Genomic DNA, 15,269 nt, shown 5'->3' on the forward strand with positions numbered 1-15,269 from the left:
CCTTCATTGACCTAGCGTAGCGCGACTAGTCAACGTTCGAGCAGAATCGGGTAAACTGTGCAGACGTGGTCATACCAAACCGCTCGGTAAACTAACATCCACCACCGCGTCTGTAACAATATATATATATATATATATATATAATAATAGGCGAAGGTGATTCTGTTGGACGTCTGTCCGGGGGTATGGCTTAGTCCGTTTGCAGAGTAGCTCCACCCATAGCTCCACCCATTCTTGGAGAGGTTTCATGTAAACAAATATCCACCATTTTATTAACTCGAATAGCTTTGAGGCCTGTTTAGTTAGGCCCGTGCTGTCTTTCTCTCACACAGGTTTATTTCAATTCTAATTCGATATATCATTTCATTTTTAACAGTCGCTAACATAGTGTTAGACTCGGTTGAAAAAAAATGGGAAGAGAATCCCAAGAAAGTTTCCGTTTATAGAACGAAATGATTTCTCAAAGGCCTGTAAATTAAACGCCCATTTTATCGAATTCACCATCTGATTTAATTTTTATCGATGGTTTTAGACTCGGTGTCAGAAATAATTGAGGACATTCACGCACGCACGGGAAATTGCCGAGATATATTTATAAAAATCGCGCCATTATGATACACAAAAATACACCGCCTAAAATAACAGTTGGGGAAAATGTCGACAGATATTAAAAATTCGCTGTTTCTTTTCGTTAAGATATATTACTTTTACGTTTTATGAGAGTCGGCACAAAAACGACGTGTATATATATATATATATATATATATACACAAAGAATTAAGTTAAGCACCCCCCCCCGTTTTTTTACAACCTTGCACATTACAAGTTTGTTGTCGTCAAAACAGTGTAATATACCCATGATATTGCTATATTTTCTGGAGAAGTGATATTATGGTCACATAAAAACATAACAATCATGCCGTTTTCAATATTTTATTCTGAATAATTTAAGGTGAAATTTTTTGGGAATTTTAGGCATATTTTCACCTCAATTTAAGTATGGAGCTATAGGTCCATCACGGACAGTGTGGATGACGTTTATGTTTTCTAACGTACAGTCATTGTTCTGAGAAGACCTCTAGCGATGTTTGCGTCAATAACGTGTGTAGGACCCACGTGATCGGATCACTGACTCAACCCTACGTCTCATAGACCCTGTAAGCCGTCGTATGCGTTGCTGTGGCAGGTTGTTCCATTCCCGATGTAATGCACGTTCCAATTCATCCAGATTGGCTATTGGAGGGACCATCTTCGCAATTTGTCGTCCCAACATGTCCCAAACGTGCTCGAGGGGGTTCAACCTGCCACAGCAACGCATACGACGGCTTACAGGGTCTATGAGACGTAGGGCTGAGTCAGTGATCCGATCACGTGGGTCCTACACACGTTATTGACGCAAAGATCGCTAGAGGTCTTCTCAGAACAATGACTGTACGTTAGAAAACATAAACGTCATCCACACTGTCCGTGATGGACCTATAGCTCCATACTTAAATTGAGGTGAAAATATGCCTAAAATCCCCAAAAAATTTCACCTTAAATTATTCAGAATAAAATATTGAAAACGGCATGATTGTTATGTTTTTATGTGACCATAATATCACTTCTCCAGAAAATATAGCAATATCATGGGTATATTACACTGTTTTGACGACAACAAACTTGTAATGTGCGAGGTTGTAAAAAAACGGGGGGGGTGCTTAACTTAATTCTTTGTGTGTATATATATATATATATATATATATATATATATATATATATATATATATATATATATACACATCTTCGTTCTTTCTAATTTCATTCAACATTATTATCCGGAAGTAAAATATGTTTCAGGAAATTACCGAGGTATGTGCCTTCATTTTTTTTTATTAGTTATGTGCGCATACACTTTAAATACGTTTGGCAATAGGGGTTGGCGAGGAGTGTGAGGGGTTGGAGAGGAGTGCGAGGAGGCATTGGAGAGGAGTGCGAGGAGTTATTGGAGAGGAGTGCGAGGAGGTATTGGAGAGGCGTGCGAGGGATTTGAGAGGAGTGCGAGGGATTGGAGAGGAGTGCGAGGGATTGGAGAGGAGTGTGAGGGATTGGAGAGGAGTGTGAGGGATTGGAGAGGAGTGCGAGGGATTGGATTGGAGCGCAGTGTGAGGGATTGGATTGGAGCAGAGTGTGAGGGATTGGATTGGAGCGGAGTGTGAGGGATTTGAGATGAGTGTGAGGAGGTGTTGGAGAGAAGCAAGGGTTGGAGAGTGAGGAGTGATGGAGAGGCAAGTGAGGAGTGATGGAGGCAAGTGAGGAGTGATGGAGAGGCAAGTGAGGAGTGATGGAGAGGCAAGTGAGGAGCGATGGAGAGGCAAGTGAGGAGCGATGGAGAGGCAAGTGAGGAGCGATTGGAGAGGAGAGTGAGGCGTAATTGGAGAGGCAAGTGAGGAGCAATTTGAGGGGAGTATGAGGAATTGGAGGAGTGTTAGGGATTTGAGAGGAGTGTGAGGGATTTGAGAGGAGTGTGAGGGATTGGAGAGGAGTGTGAGGGATTGGAGAGGAGTGTGAGGGATTGGAGAGGAGTGTGAGGGATTGGAGAGGAGTGTGAGGGATTGGAGAGGAGTGTGAGGGATTGGAGAGGAGTGTGAGGGATTGGAGAGGAGTGTGAGGGATTGGAGAGGAGTGTGAGGGATTGGAGAGGAGTGAGGGATTGGAGAGGAGTGTGAGGGATTGGAGAGGAGTGTGAGGGATTGGAGAGGTGTGTGAGGGATTGGAGAGGAGTGTGAGGGATTGGAGAGGAGTGTGAGGGATTGGAGAAGAGTGCGAGGGATTCGAGAGGAGTGCGAGGGATTCGAGAGGAGTGCGAGGGATTGGATTGGAGCGCAGTGTGAGGGATTGGATTGGAGCAGAGTGTGAGGGATTGGATTGGAGCGGAGTGTGAGGGATTTGAGATGAGTGTGAGGAGGTGTTGGAGAGAAGCAAGGGTTGGAGAGTGAGGAGTGATGGAGAGGCAAGTGAGGAGTGATGGAGGCAAGTGAGGAGTGATGGAGAGGCAAGTGAGGAGCGATGGAGAGGCAAGTGAGGAGCGATTGGAGAGGAGAGTGAGGCGTAATTGGAGAGGCAAGTGAGGAGCAATTTGAGGGGAGTATGAGGAATTGGAGGAGTGTTAGGGATTTGAGAGGAGTGTGAGGGATTGGAGAGGAGTGTGAGGGATTGGAGAGGAGTGTGAGGGATTGGAGAGGAGTGTGAGGGATTGGAGAGGAGTGTGAGGGATTGGAGAGGAGTGTGAGGGATTGGAGAGGAGTGTGAGGGATTGGAGAGGAGTGTGAGGGATTGGAGAGGAGTGTGAGGGATTGGAGAGGAGTGTGAGGGATTGGAGAGGAGTGTGAGGGATTGGAGAGGAGTGTGAGGGATTGGAGAGGAGTGTGAGGGATTGGAGAGGAGTGCGAATGGTTGGAGAGGAGTGCGAATGGTTAGAGAGGAGTGTGAATGGTTGGAGAGGAGTGTGAATGGTTGGAGAGGAGTGTGAATGGTTGGAGAGGAGTGTGAATGGTTGGAGAGGAGTGTGAATGGTTGGAGAGGAGTGTGAATGGTTGGAGAGGAGTGTGAATGGTTGGAGAGGAGTGTGAATGGTTGGAGAGGAGTGTGAATGGTTGGAGAGGAGTGTGAATGGTTGGAGAGGAGTGTGAATGGTTGGAGAGGAGTGTGAATGGTTGGAGAGGAGTGTGAATGGTTGGAGAGGAGTGTGAATGGTTGGAGAGGAGTGTGAATGGTTGGAGAGGAGTGTGAGGGGTTGGAGAGGAGTGTGAGGGGTTGGAGACGAGTGTGAGGGGTTGGAGACGAGTGTGAGGGGTTGGAGAGGAGTGTGAAGGGTTGGAGAGGAGTGTGAGGGGTTGGAGAGGAGTGTGAGGGGTTGGAGAGGAGTGTGAGGGGTTGGAGAGGAGTGTGAGGGGTTGGCGAGGAGTGTGAGGGGTTGGCGAGGAGTGTGAGGGGTTGGCGAGGAGTGGGAGGTGTTGGCGAGGAGTGCGAGGGGTTGGAGAGGGGAGCGAGGGGTTGGAGAGGAGTGCGAGGGGTTGGAGAGGAGTGTGAGGGGTTGGAGAGGAGTGTGATGGGTTGGAGAGGAGTGTGAGGGGTTGGCGAGGAGTTGGCGAGGAGTGTGAGGGGTTGGCGAGGAGCGTGAGGGGTTGGAGATGAGTGTGAGGAGTTGGAGAGGAGTGTGAGGAGGTATTGGAGAGGAGTGAGGAGATATTGGAGAGGAGTGTGCGGAGGTATTGGAGATGAATGTGAGGAGGTATTGGAGAGGAATGTGAGGAGGTATTGGAGAGGAGTGTGAGGAGGTATTGGAGAGGAGTGTGAGGAGGTATTGTAGAAGAGTGTGAGGAGGTATTGGAGAGGAGTGTGAGGAGGAGTGGCATTGGAGAGGCGTGAGGGTGGAGAGGAGTGAGGGGTCACATATTATGTGAAATAAATAAATTGTGTTCATTTCACCATTTTAACCATTTTGTAAAATTTAATGTGCAGCATCTAAATCAAGATGTCCAAATGTCACACACGTCCATGCCCGTGGGATTCCCACGGGTGACCACACTCGTATATATATATATATATATATATATATTGTCCTTTGTGGGGTAGAGATGTGAGGGAGAGAGCACGAGAGGGGAGAGCGAGATGGGAGGGAGAGAGCGCAAAGCCTCACCACCAGTTTTTACACTGTGCACTCCTGGAGTGAGGGGTGCAGCGAGGATGGGAGTAGTGGGAGCACTGGAAAGAGGGGAGGGGAGGAATACCAGGGGGAGGATGGGGGGAGGGGGAGGAAGAAGAGGGAGTAGGAGTGGTGGAGCGAAGGGCGAGGCAGAGAGGAGGCAGAGTGGAGGGCGAGGAAGGGTGGGGGGGAGAGTGAGGAGGGGAGAGTGGAAATCCGATATATACACTACATGGCCAAAAGTATGTGGACACCCAAACATCACACCCGTATGTGCTCGTCGAACATCTCATTCCAAAATCATGGGCATTAATATGGAGTTGTTAAGAAATGCAGCCAAGCAAGAAATGCAGGAAAGGAATTGCCAATATACCCTCGACACCCCACCGCAAATGGCTGACAAGAAACTTGCCAACCCTTCTCCAGACACTCTGCCTCCAGCTCAATGTGCTTTACTCTTCCATCTCCTCCATGTTCTCGCCCCAAGGTACAGACAATTCCCCTAAGATGACCTGTCTTATTGCACCTGACCATATGACAATGTCAGGCCGCAACCTTGTCACACAGATCTCCTCTGGGAATACCAATTGTGGCTTTCAGTCTGCCACCACCTGCCAATCACAAGCATCTGACAGCTCTCTTGCTTTCCACCTCTGACAAACACCTCTCCCCATCTGTCTCCTTCTCCACTCTTCTCTCTCTCGATCTCAGCATCGCTTGCTGCACCATCTGCACTACCACCACCAGATCATGCTGCCACTTGTATCTGCCTGCTGCCAATGCTACTGAGCGTATAATTAATCTATCTATCTTATATATATATATATATATATATATATATATATATATATATATATATATATATATATATATATATATATATATATATATATATATATAGTGACAACTGGGAGAAAGACAAAAGAGAAAAGAGCAGGGAGAGGGACATATATATATATATATATAAAACAGATTTGGACAGATTGGGGATAAACAAAGAAGGATCACTGGAATGGCTAAGAAGAGGTCAGCTCAATGGGACAGAGAACATAATCATAAATGCCCAGGACCAAGAGCATTACACCAATGGACTTAAAACGATGGCAGGACTCAGTCAATCGGACAAATGTAGGTTCTGCAATGTTGAAACAAAGCACGAGCCACCTCTTATGGGGATGTAAAAAAACAAATTCATGTAAGAACAGCAGCACACCAAGGTATGTAGAGTAATCCATTGGCACATCTGCAACAAAAAAAAATTAATCAAAATCCCAGTTCCAGAAAACTCATGGAAATGTCAAAGGCGATAATTGAAAACAAGTACATAATGCTGAAATACGCCTTGATTCCATCCAGCGTGAACATAGAAAGCAAAGCACTGCGACCGGACATAGTGCTCAGATAAAGAGGAAAATAAAGCATTGCTAATTTCGGGTTCAGTACCTAGTGATTTTGGTCTAAACAATGCAGAAATCAAGAAAATGACCAAATACCAGGATCTCAAGAATGAAGTGAAAAGATCTTGGAAGCTGAATAATGCTGAAATTGTATCAGTGATAATTGGAGAAATGGGAATGATAAAGAAGAAGCTTGCAGAGGTCTTTAAAACGATCTCTGGGAACATTACCACAGAAAAACTGCAGCTCGAGGCTGTCGGGGGCTTGTGGCTGATCCTGAAAAGATCCCTCCAAACAAACCTTTGAGAGCAAGAAAACGTCACAGCTTGGTCCATGAATCACGATCATTTACTGAAACGAAGGTGGATACTTCAAGTCCTGGGAGGACTCTGTTCCACCTTCTGCAACCCGAATTATGGAGGTATCAACAACAACACTCATATGATTACATAACCGGGTCTCTCGTGGCTGCGTGGGCGGACTAACACGCAAATATTTGTTTTAAATTGTCAGTTATTTGATGATTGAATTCTTCCTGGAGAGGAAATAACGACAAAGGATTGAGTTTCTCACATACCATTTAATTAACATGGGGCCAACACCAACATAGTTGGGCACGAGTTGGGCACGAGATAGTTGGGCATACACGAGATAGTTTAAATCACCAACATAGTTGGGCACGAGAATTACCAGGCCCGACTCAACGTTGCATTCACAACACAGCAATTTTGCAAAACTTCGGCCTATTGGTCCACGTGCATTGGCGCATACGTTAACCAGTCTCGCATAAGGCAAAGCTTACAAACGTAAAGCTTTCCTTATTCCTTATTGTCACACTCCCTTTTTATGTTTGTCGGTCTATCTGTCCGTTATATTGTTACAGACACGACTTTGATGTTAAGGTGGGCCGAGCGGAATGGCCGTCGTGTCCGCACAAATTACCCGATTGTACTCGAACGTTGACGAAGCCGCGCCACGCTGGCTCAATAAGGAAAAATAAGACACACGGCTGAATTATAATGACAGACACCAATGTTTCGATTCTCAATTATATTCGTACGGAAAAGGTTAGATTACAGGGGCTAGAGGTATATCACAGGAAGACGGGCACTTAGACACACTCTTATATTAACCCCGGACAGACGACAGGTAAACGGGACAACGGCTGACTCACACGGGGATTGATGGCTGGGAAAGGCAGATAGCGATGGCTCCAGGTGCGCCTGGGCTCGGGGCAGAATCCACACGGTTCGGTCCGGTCCAAAGATGCGGGGAGGTCACAGCGCTCGGAGGGGACGTTCTTTCTCAGGCGGGTCTTTCTCTCTCAGCGATCGCAGGCAACGTTCTTTCTCAGGCGGGGCGCATCTGACTCAGCGCTCGCAGGTACCTCTTTCTCCAGCTGGGGGCGCATCTCACGTCACATCCGGCGCGGGGCCGCGTATATCCGGCGGGGAGTGACACGCCCTCGGCTCGTTAGCTCCGCCCCAGATGGAATCGGTCCGCCCTTCTGATTGGGTGCGGGGGGGTTACCAGGCTCCGCCCTTGACGAGGAGCTGACAGCCAGCCCCTCTGGTAACCCCGTGGAGCGCCGAGCCGGTGTGAGGACGCATCCTCCCCCCGCGCCGCCGCGCCGCCCCCATCTCCTCTGTTGTTGTAGTTATAGTTGTGGAAGAAGATGGAAGGAGGTATGGAAGATGGAAGGAGGTATGGGAAAGGTCCTAAACTCACTACTGATGCCATATAATCACATTCTGGTGCAACGAAGAGTCATAATTAATGGAAACGAGTCCTTAACTGACATAGATTAAGAATAACTAGCAAGATGTCCGAAAGTTGTCTACGTGTGGTGCGGTGGACCTGGGCACGACATTTAATGGGGGAATAAGGGGAAGGTCGGCTCTACTGAGTGTTATTTACATGCAATGGGACTAGGGAATGGGGGATTGGGGAAAGTTGGGGAGTATTGGAGAAATAGGGGAATATTTACAAGCGGATATGGAGGCCAAATTCCATATTCGCAACAATATATTATACATTATCTTGTGCATCTTATGAAAGAAACATTGTAGGACCACCAAACTTGGCAGAGATAATGGGGACCCACATGGGGAGTGTCATGGGGGAATGGTTGGACGGAGAGGGAAGATCTTTGTCATTGTTTAAGTGATTGCAACCAAATTTAGTACACTTAATGGGTGACAATGGGGAATACAATAGGGGAAGAGTAATTTTAAGTGGAGGAAGTGTGGAGGAAGGGTCTATATTGGAGTCCAGCTACTCATGTTACCCCTATGGGCCACAGGGCTACCAAACAACTTGTATAATGGTTACGTGGGCATCATTTGGGTTGGGGGTTCTGGTATTTAAAAAAAAAAAAAAAAAAAAAAAAAAAAAAAGATTAAGTAGTTGGCTTTCACAATTTTAGGGTGATTTTGAACAAGGGAGTGAGAGTTGGGGGGGGGGGGGGGGGAGGTGGGGAGGTGGGGAGGGCGGTCTGTCATGCCTTGAATGATCCAAACAAACTTTGTTGGTGATAGTGTAGGCCCCATAGGGAGTTAATGGGTGGGAAGATGTTAGCTTTTATAGATTTTTGAGATTTAAGGGGGAAATTTGGAATAGGGAGAATAGGGGCGTAGCACGTGGACCCACCGAGCACTTCACTTTTTTTTTCTTTTTTTTCTTTTTTTAAATCACGTACTTCACTACTTCGAACAAGGAGTCGTTAATATTTTGATAGACATATCACGTGCAGAAAACAAACGTGAGGCGATAGAAACAATTACAGGGTTATAAGAATTAAAATCACCAACATAATGCTTCAGAAAGTATTCAGACCCCACCACTTTTTTCACATTTTGTTATGTTGCAGCCTGATGCTGAAATCGTTTAAATTCATTTTTTCTCACAGTCATTACATTATTACATTATCATTACATTACATTTTAGCTCTTTCACGAGCCTCGATCTTGTATACAAAAAAAAACAAAAACAAACAAAAAAAAAAACCTCATAGTCCTGGTTGTTTCATGTGTCTTTCACTGAGGAGAGGCTTCCATCTGGCCACTCTGCCATAAAGCCCAAATCGGTGGAGTGTTGCAGTGATGGTTGTCCTTCTGGAAGTTTCTCCCATCTCCACACAGGATCTCTGGTGCTCAGCCAGAGTGACCATCGGGTTCTTGGTCAGTGGTCACCTCTCTTACCAAGGCCCTTCTTCCCCGATTGCTCAGTTTGGCCAGGCGTCCAGCTCTAGGAAGAGTCCTGGTTGTTCCAAACTTCTTCCATTTAAGAATTATGGAGGCCACTGTGCTCTTGGGAACCTTCGATGCAGCAGAATTTTTTTTGTAGGCTTCCCCAGATCTGTGCCTCGACACAATCCCGTCTCTGAGCTCTGCAGGCAGTTCCTTCGACCTCATGACTTGGTTTTTGCTCTGATCTGCATTGTCAGCTGTGAGACCTTATATAGACAGGTGTGTGCCTTTCCAAATCATGTCAAATCAATTGAATTTACCACAGGTGGACTCCAATTAAGGTGTAGAAACATCTCAAAGATGATCAAGAGAAATGGGAGGCACCTGAGCTAAATTTCAAGTGTCATAGCAAAGGGTCTGAATACTTACGTAAATGTGATATTTCAGTTTTTTTTCTTAATAAATTTGCAAAACTTTCTAAAATCCTGTTTTCTCTTTGTCATTATGGGGTATTGAGTGTAGATTGATGAGGGAAAAAATGAATTTAAACGATTTCAGCATGAGGCTGCAACATAACAAATGTGAAAAAAGTGAAGGGGTCTGAATACTTTCTGAATACACTGTACAGGTTGCTAGCTCATAATCATTAAACTCATACAATTCTGGCATTGTCATATATATATATAATCACAGTACATACCTGTGGAGGAACAACAGGTGAAATTGAACAGGATCAGGCAATCCAGATCGATCTGTGGAAAGAACAAACACAGGTTGTACATCCCAGAATTCTGGTGTTATTCATTCTTTGCATTGTTGTCTTAAGGATAAAGACATCACATGACTCTCTAACACAATGCTATATGATATTGTAACTTTACCCTTTTGTGGTAAAGTTACATTACCTCATGTTTTACAAATTTCCTTCACACTACATACTTACGCCAATAGAAATGGTTATATCAACCCACAATATTGGTTCACGAGTTATCAAACAGAGTGACCACTATATTCGTCATGGGTGTGTGTCTGTCTGTGTGTCTGTCTGTCCGCAGCATAACTACCCGATGACATCATCCGATCTTGATGAAACTTGGGTGGGAGGTTGATATCATGATTTAGTTGTGTCCTGCCTAGAGTGGGCGTATTGCGCCCATTGTGGGCGGAGCCACACCCCAAAAAGACGTCTTTTTAGGGGGTAATCGAGTTCAAGCTACATCTTCTCCGAGGGAGTTGGTGGAATCCGACAGGGGTTTCGGTATTTGGTTACGCCAATGTCATGTGTCTAGCCCCACGGAGCTGGATTTTTCATTTTCGCCCCAAGGTCAAGGTCACAAGGTCACAAAATTTAGAAAAGTCAACTTTTGATGGTTTTATTACATTGTTCGCTTCCTGATAGGGTGAAATGTCGTACATGATCTTATATTATCACATACATCATGAAATACAAGTTTTGCAACAAATTTCAGAATCTTCGACCTTTGAAGGTCACAAAGGTCAAATTTTCAAAGTTGTCGGAATCGAACCGAATTTTCAGTATTGTGTAGCTAGCTAACCTCATAACTGATTATACATTATTTTGTATCTCATTTCAAGGTCAGTAAACTTCGTTTTGACATTTCCAGGCCAGCACCACACAATTATGTACAGCTGGCTCTTAAAGGCCTGCGCACGCAGCACATTGGGGCCCTTTGTAATTGGGGCCCTTTGGGGCCCTTTGTACATTGGGGCCCAGTCCGGGCCCGTTTCGGTTATAGTCCGTCCTTTGTCATGGAATACCGCTCGCTCGTGAACCATCGGTCTCCTGACTTGTCTGAATATATTTTGAATGTTACAGGATGTTAAGTGCGGTGGGTTCTTTAAGGGCATCTCAGGTTGTGGGGATGAGATATGTGATAAGTTACTCAGAATATGCAAAAGAGCGTCAAAACACAACTACCAGCAGTCAAGGTAATGTTCAGACAGAATGAAGAACTAATCCTGCTCGTGAAGGCTATTGTTGATGTGCGTCAGCAGACAAGACAGGTAGAACTAGAACGGCACTCAGTAGAGAGCATACCTCCACCTGGTTGGCCATATCACTCAATGGTGAAGAATCACTTAAAAAAATTCTACTAGCTGGATCCAGATCTTCACCAAAATTGAATCGATTCTTCCTTGTCTCACTCTCTCACACACACACACACACACACACACACACACACACACACACACACACACACACACACACACACACACACACACACACACACACACACACACACACACGCGCACACACACACACACACACACACACACACACACACACACACACACACACACACACACACACACACACACACACACACACACACACACCTTGTCCAACAAGTTCCACTCTCCACTCTGACCTATACCGAGGAAACAAAATGGTGGCGATTTAAATTTGAAGCCGTACCCAGATGGACAAACAGACGGAGAATATATGTATATACACTACATGACCAAAAGTATGCGGACACCCTAACATCTGACATCTCATTCCAAAATCATGGGCATTATTATCGAGTTGGTCCCCCCCCACCCCCCCTTCGCTGCTACAACAGCCTCCACTCTTGTAGGAAGGCTTTCCACTAGATGTTGGAACATTGTTGTGGGGATTTCCTTCCATTCAGCCACAACAGCATTAGTGAGGCCAGGCACTGATGTTGGGCGATTAGGCCTGGCTAGCAGGCAGTGTTCCAATTCATCCCAAATGTATTTGATGGGGTTCATGTCAGGACTCTGTGCAGGCCAGTCAAGTTCTTCCACACCGATCTCGATAAACCATTTCTGTATGGACCTCGCTTTCTGCATGGGGCCATTGTCATGCTGAAACAGGAAAGGAGGGCCTTCCCCAAACTGTTGCCACAAAGTTGGAAGCACACAATCGTCTAGATCTCTAGAATGTCATTGTATGCTGTAGCGTTAAGATATCCCTTCACTGGAACTAAGGGGCCTAGCCTGAACAAAGAAAAACAACCCGACCATTATGCCTCCTCCACCAAACTTTACAGTTGGCACTATGCATTCGGGCAGGTAGCGTTCTCCTAGCATTCGCCAAACCCAGATTATTCTGTCAGACTGCCAGATGGTGAAGCGCGATTCATCACTCGGGAACACGTTTCCATTGCTCCAAAGTACAATGGCGGCAAGCTTTACACCACTCCAGCCGAGGCTTGGCATTGCGCAGTGATCTTAGACTTGTGCGGCGTGCGCGGCTGCTCAGCCATGAAAACCTATTTCATGAAGCTCCCGAAAAAAGTTGTTGTGCCGACGTTGCTTCCAGAGGCAGTTTGGAACTCGGTAGTGAGTGGTGCAACAGAGGACAGACGATTTTACGTGCTTCAGCACTCGGCGGTCCCGCTCTGTCAGCTTGTGTGGCCTACCACTTCACGGCTGAGCTGTTATTGCTCCTAGACGTTTCCACTTCACAATAACAGCACTTACAGTTGACCGGTACAGCTCTAGCAGGGCAGAAATTTGACAAACTGACTTGTTGGAAATGTGGCATCTTAGGACGGTGCCGTGTTGAAAGTCACTGAGCTCTTCAATATGGCCCATTCTACTGCCAATGTTTGTCTATGGAGATTGCATGGCTGTGTGCTTGATTATATATACCTGTCAGCAATGGGTGTGGCTGAAACAGCCAAATCCATCAATTAGAAGGAGTGTCCACATACCTTTGGCCATGCAGTGTATGTAGATATATGACTAGCTGTGGAAAGCAGTGGGAACAAGCGTTACACTAGGTCCCCCGTCGGGGAAGTGATGAGTTGACAAAGTGGAACACGCAGAAAACATGCTATGATATGATATTTCGCTCACAAGGGTCAGACATACGTGGAGGCGGCCATCTTGGATTTTGACGTGGCGACCCAATTTTCAATAGCGTTCTTCCTTATGCCTAGATACACCCACACGCCAGAAGGTACTTCGCTTATTTTTCAAGATATTTCGCTCACAAGGTTCAGACATATATATGGTGGCGGCCGTCCTGGATTTTGACGTGGCGACCCACTTTACAATAGCGTTCTTCCTTATGCCGAGATACACCCACACACCAAATTAGAAGTTGGTACTTCACTTATCTTTCAAGATATTCTTCTCAAGATTCAGACATATATATGTTGGCGGCCATCTTGGATTTTGACGTGGCGACCCAATTTTCAATAGCCTTCCTTATGGCGAGATACACCCAAGCACCGAATTAGAAGTTGGTACTTCGCTTATTTTTCAAGATATTCATCTCACAAGGTTCGGACATACATGGCGGCGGCCATCTTGGATTTTGACATGGCGACCCAATTTTCAATATCGTTCTTCCTTATACCTAGATACACCCACACACCAGATTAGAAGTTGGTACTTCGCTTATTTTTCAAGCTATTTCGCTCACAAGGTTCAGACATACATGGCGGCGGCCATCTTGGATTTTGACGTGGCGACCCAATTTTCAAAAGCGTTCTTCCTTATGCCTAGATACACCCACACACAAGTTTAGAAGTTGGTACTTCGCTTATTTTTCAAGATATGCAGGTTACAAGGTTCAGACATACATGGCATCAGACATACATAGCGGCGGCTATCTTGGATTTTGACGTGGGTTGCACCCACACACCAAATTCGAATGCGGTCCTTCACGCACGCACGCACAAGCCATAGTCCCCCTTTCGCTCCGCTGAGCGACGGGGGACAAAAAGAAACCCGTGGAAATTCCATGCAATGTAAAATGTGACATCAAGACCTCAACTTAGCCCCTTATTGCCCACCCTTCTCACCCACTCACCCCCCTAGCTGCCACCCTTCTCCTCTATTCTATTCTCTCCATCACTCTCTCGTCTCCCACTTTCTTCCCCATTCTCCCTACTCTTCTTCCCCATTCTCCCTACTCCTCTTCCCCCCCCCCCATTCCCCACCACTCTCCCACCTCCCCCTCCCTTACCCTTACCCGCATCATGCCCGACCATAAATAGCGTTTTGCCTTTGAAAACATCAATATTCATCCCATTTTCTTCCCGTTTTTTATAACGGTCTTAAAGCATCTTAACAACTATGAAACATAGGGGCAATACCCCTGGCACTCACCTGGTATAACAGTATACTACACTGACTAAAGGTATTTTAAACCAATTTCAATGGTTGCTAGGAGACAGGGCAGCATGTAGAATCATACCAACATAATCATACGACTTTAAACAAACAAAAAAAAGCACCCATTTTGGGGGGCAACCCCCCCCCCCTTCCCGCGACGACAATACGCCTTAGCCAAATTTGGGCTGAGGGGTGAAAAGCAAATTCCTATTTCGGGGGGTCAAACCTGGATCCACTTTGACCCCGGGTAGACCCCTTAGACCCCGAACTTTTTAATGCCGTGAACAAACTTGTCATAACACCACAAATATCATTTGTGCCAATTTTGGGCGCAAACCCATCAGCAGTTTCGGAGAAGAAGTTTCAAGTGTTGACTGACAGACGGACTGACTGAGCGAGTGAGCGAGCGAGCGAGCGAGTCAGACACACCATCGCATAAGCTCCCCTGAACTCCATTCCAGGTGAGCTAAAGATTAAATCAGATATCGAATTAGAGTTAGGATAAAGCCGTGAGTCAGATAGCAAGAGCCTTACAAAATAGGCGTTTGAGGCTTCAGACCAACACGGAGCAAACAAAATGGCGGCGATTTCATTTTTGAATCCATGCTCAGTTGGGCAGAGGAATATATATATACTGTATATAGTTAAAAAAAAAAAATTTTTTTTCACTTATAAAAAAAATGGCACCTCGATAATTTCTCTTGAATACACTCCCCATATCCCTCTTCTCCCCCCCCCCCCTCTCTAATCTACTTTCCTAACAATCTTGATGAAGTTCAGGCATTCAAACTCCTGGGCTTCGCTATCAGCTAGGATCTATCTTGGACAAACCACATTTCAACGTTGGTCTCCAAAGCCAGCCGCCGACTGGGCATCCTCCGTCAT

At 45.8% G+C, this 15,269-nt stretch overlaps 1 protein-coding gene across 1 annotated transcript in view; it reads right to left on the minus strand.

Moving 5' to 3' along the window:
* The window catches only part of LOC137436142 (uncharacterized), a 63,617-nt gene extending 53,592 nt beyond the window's left edge, over positions 1-10,025 (minus strand). The window contains exon 1 of the mRNA XM_078786318.1: positions 9,973-10,025. The gene's annotated coding sequence lies outside the window, so the exon portion shown is untranslated. The remainder of the gene's footprint in view (positions 1-9,972) is intronic.
* Positions 10,026-15,269: the final 5,244 nt, after the last annotated feature.

Source organism: Myxine glutinosa, chromosome 11 (genome assembly GCF_964187855.1).
Source record: "Myxine glutinosa chromosome 11, kmMyxGlut1.1, whole genome shotgun sequence".
Classification (NCBI taxonomy): domain Eukaryota; kingdom Metazoa; phylum Chordata; class Myxini; order Myxiniformes; family Myxinidae; genus Myxine; species Myxine glutinosa.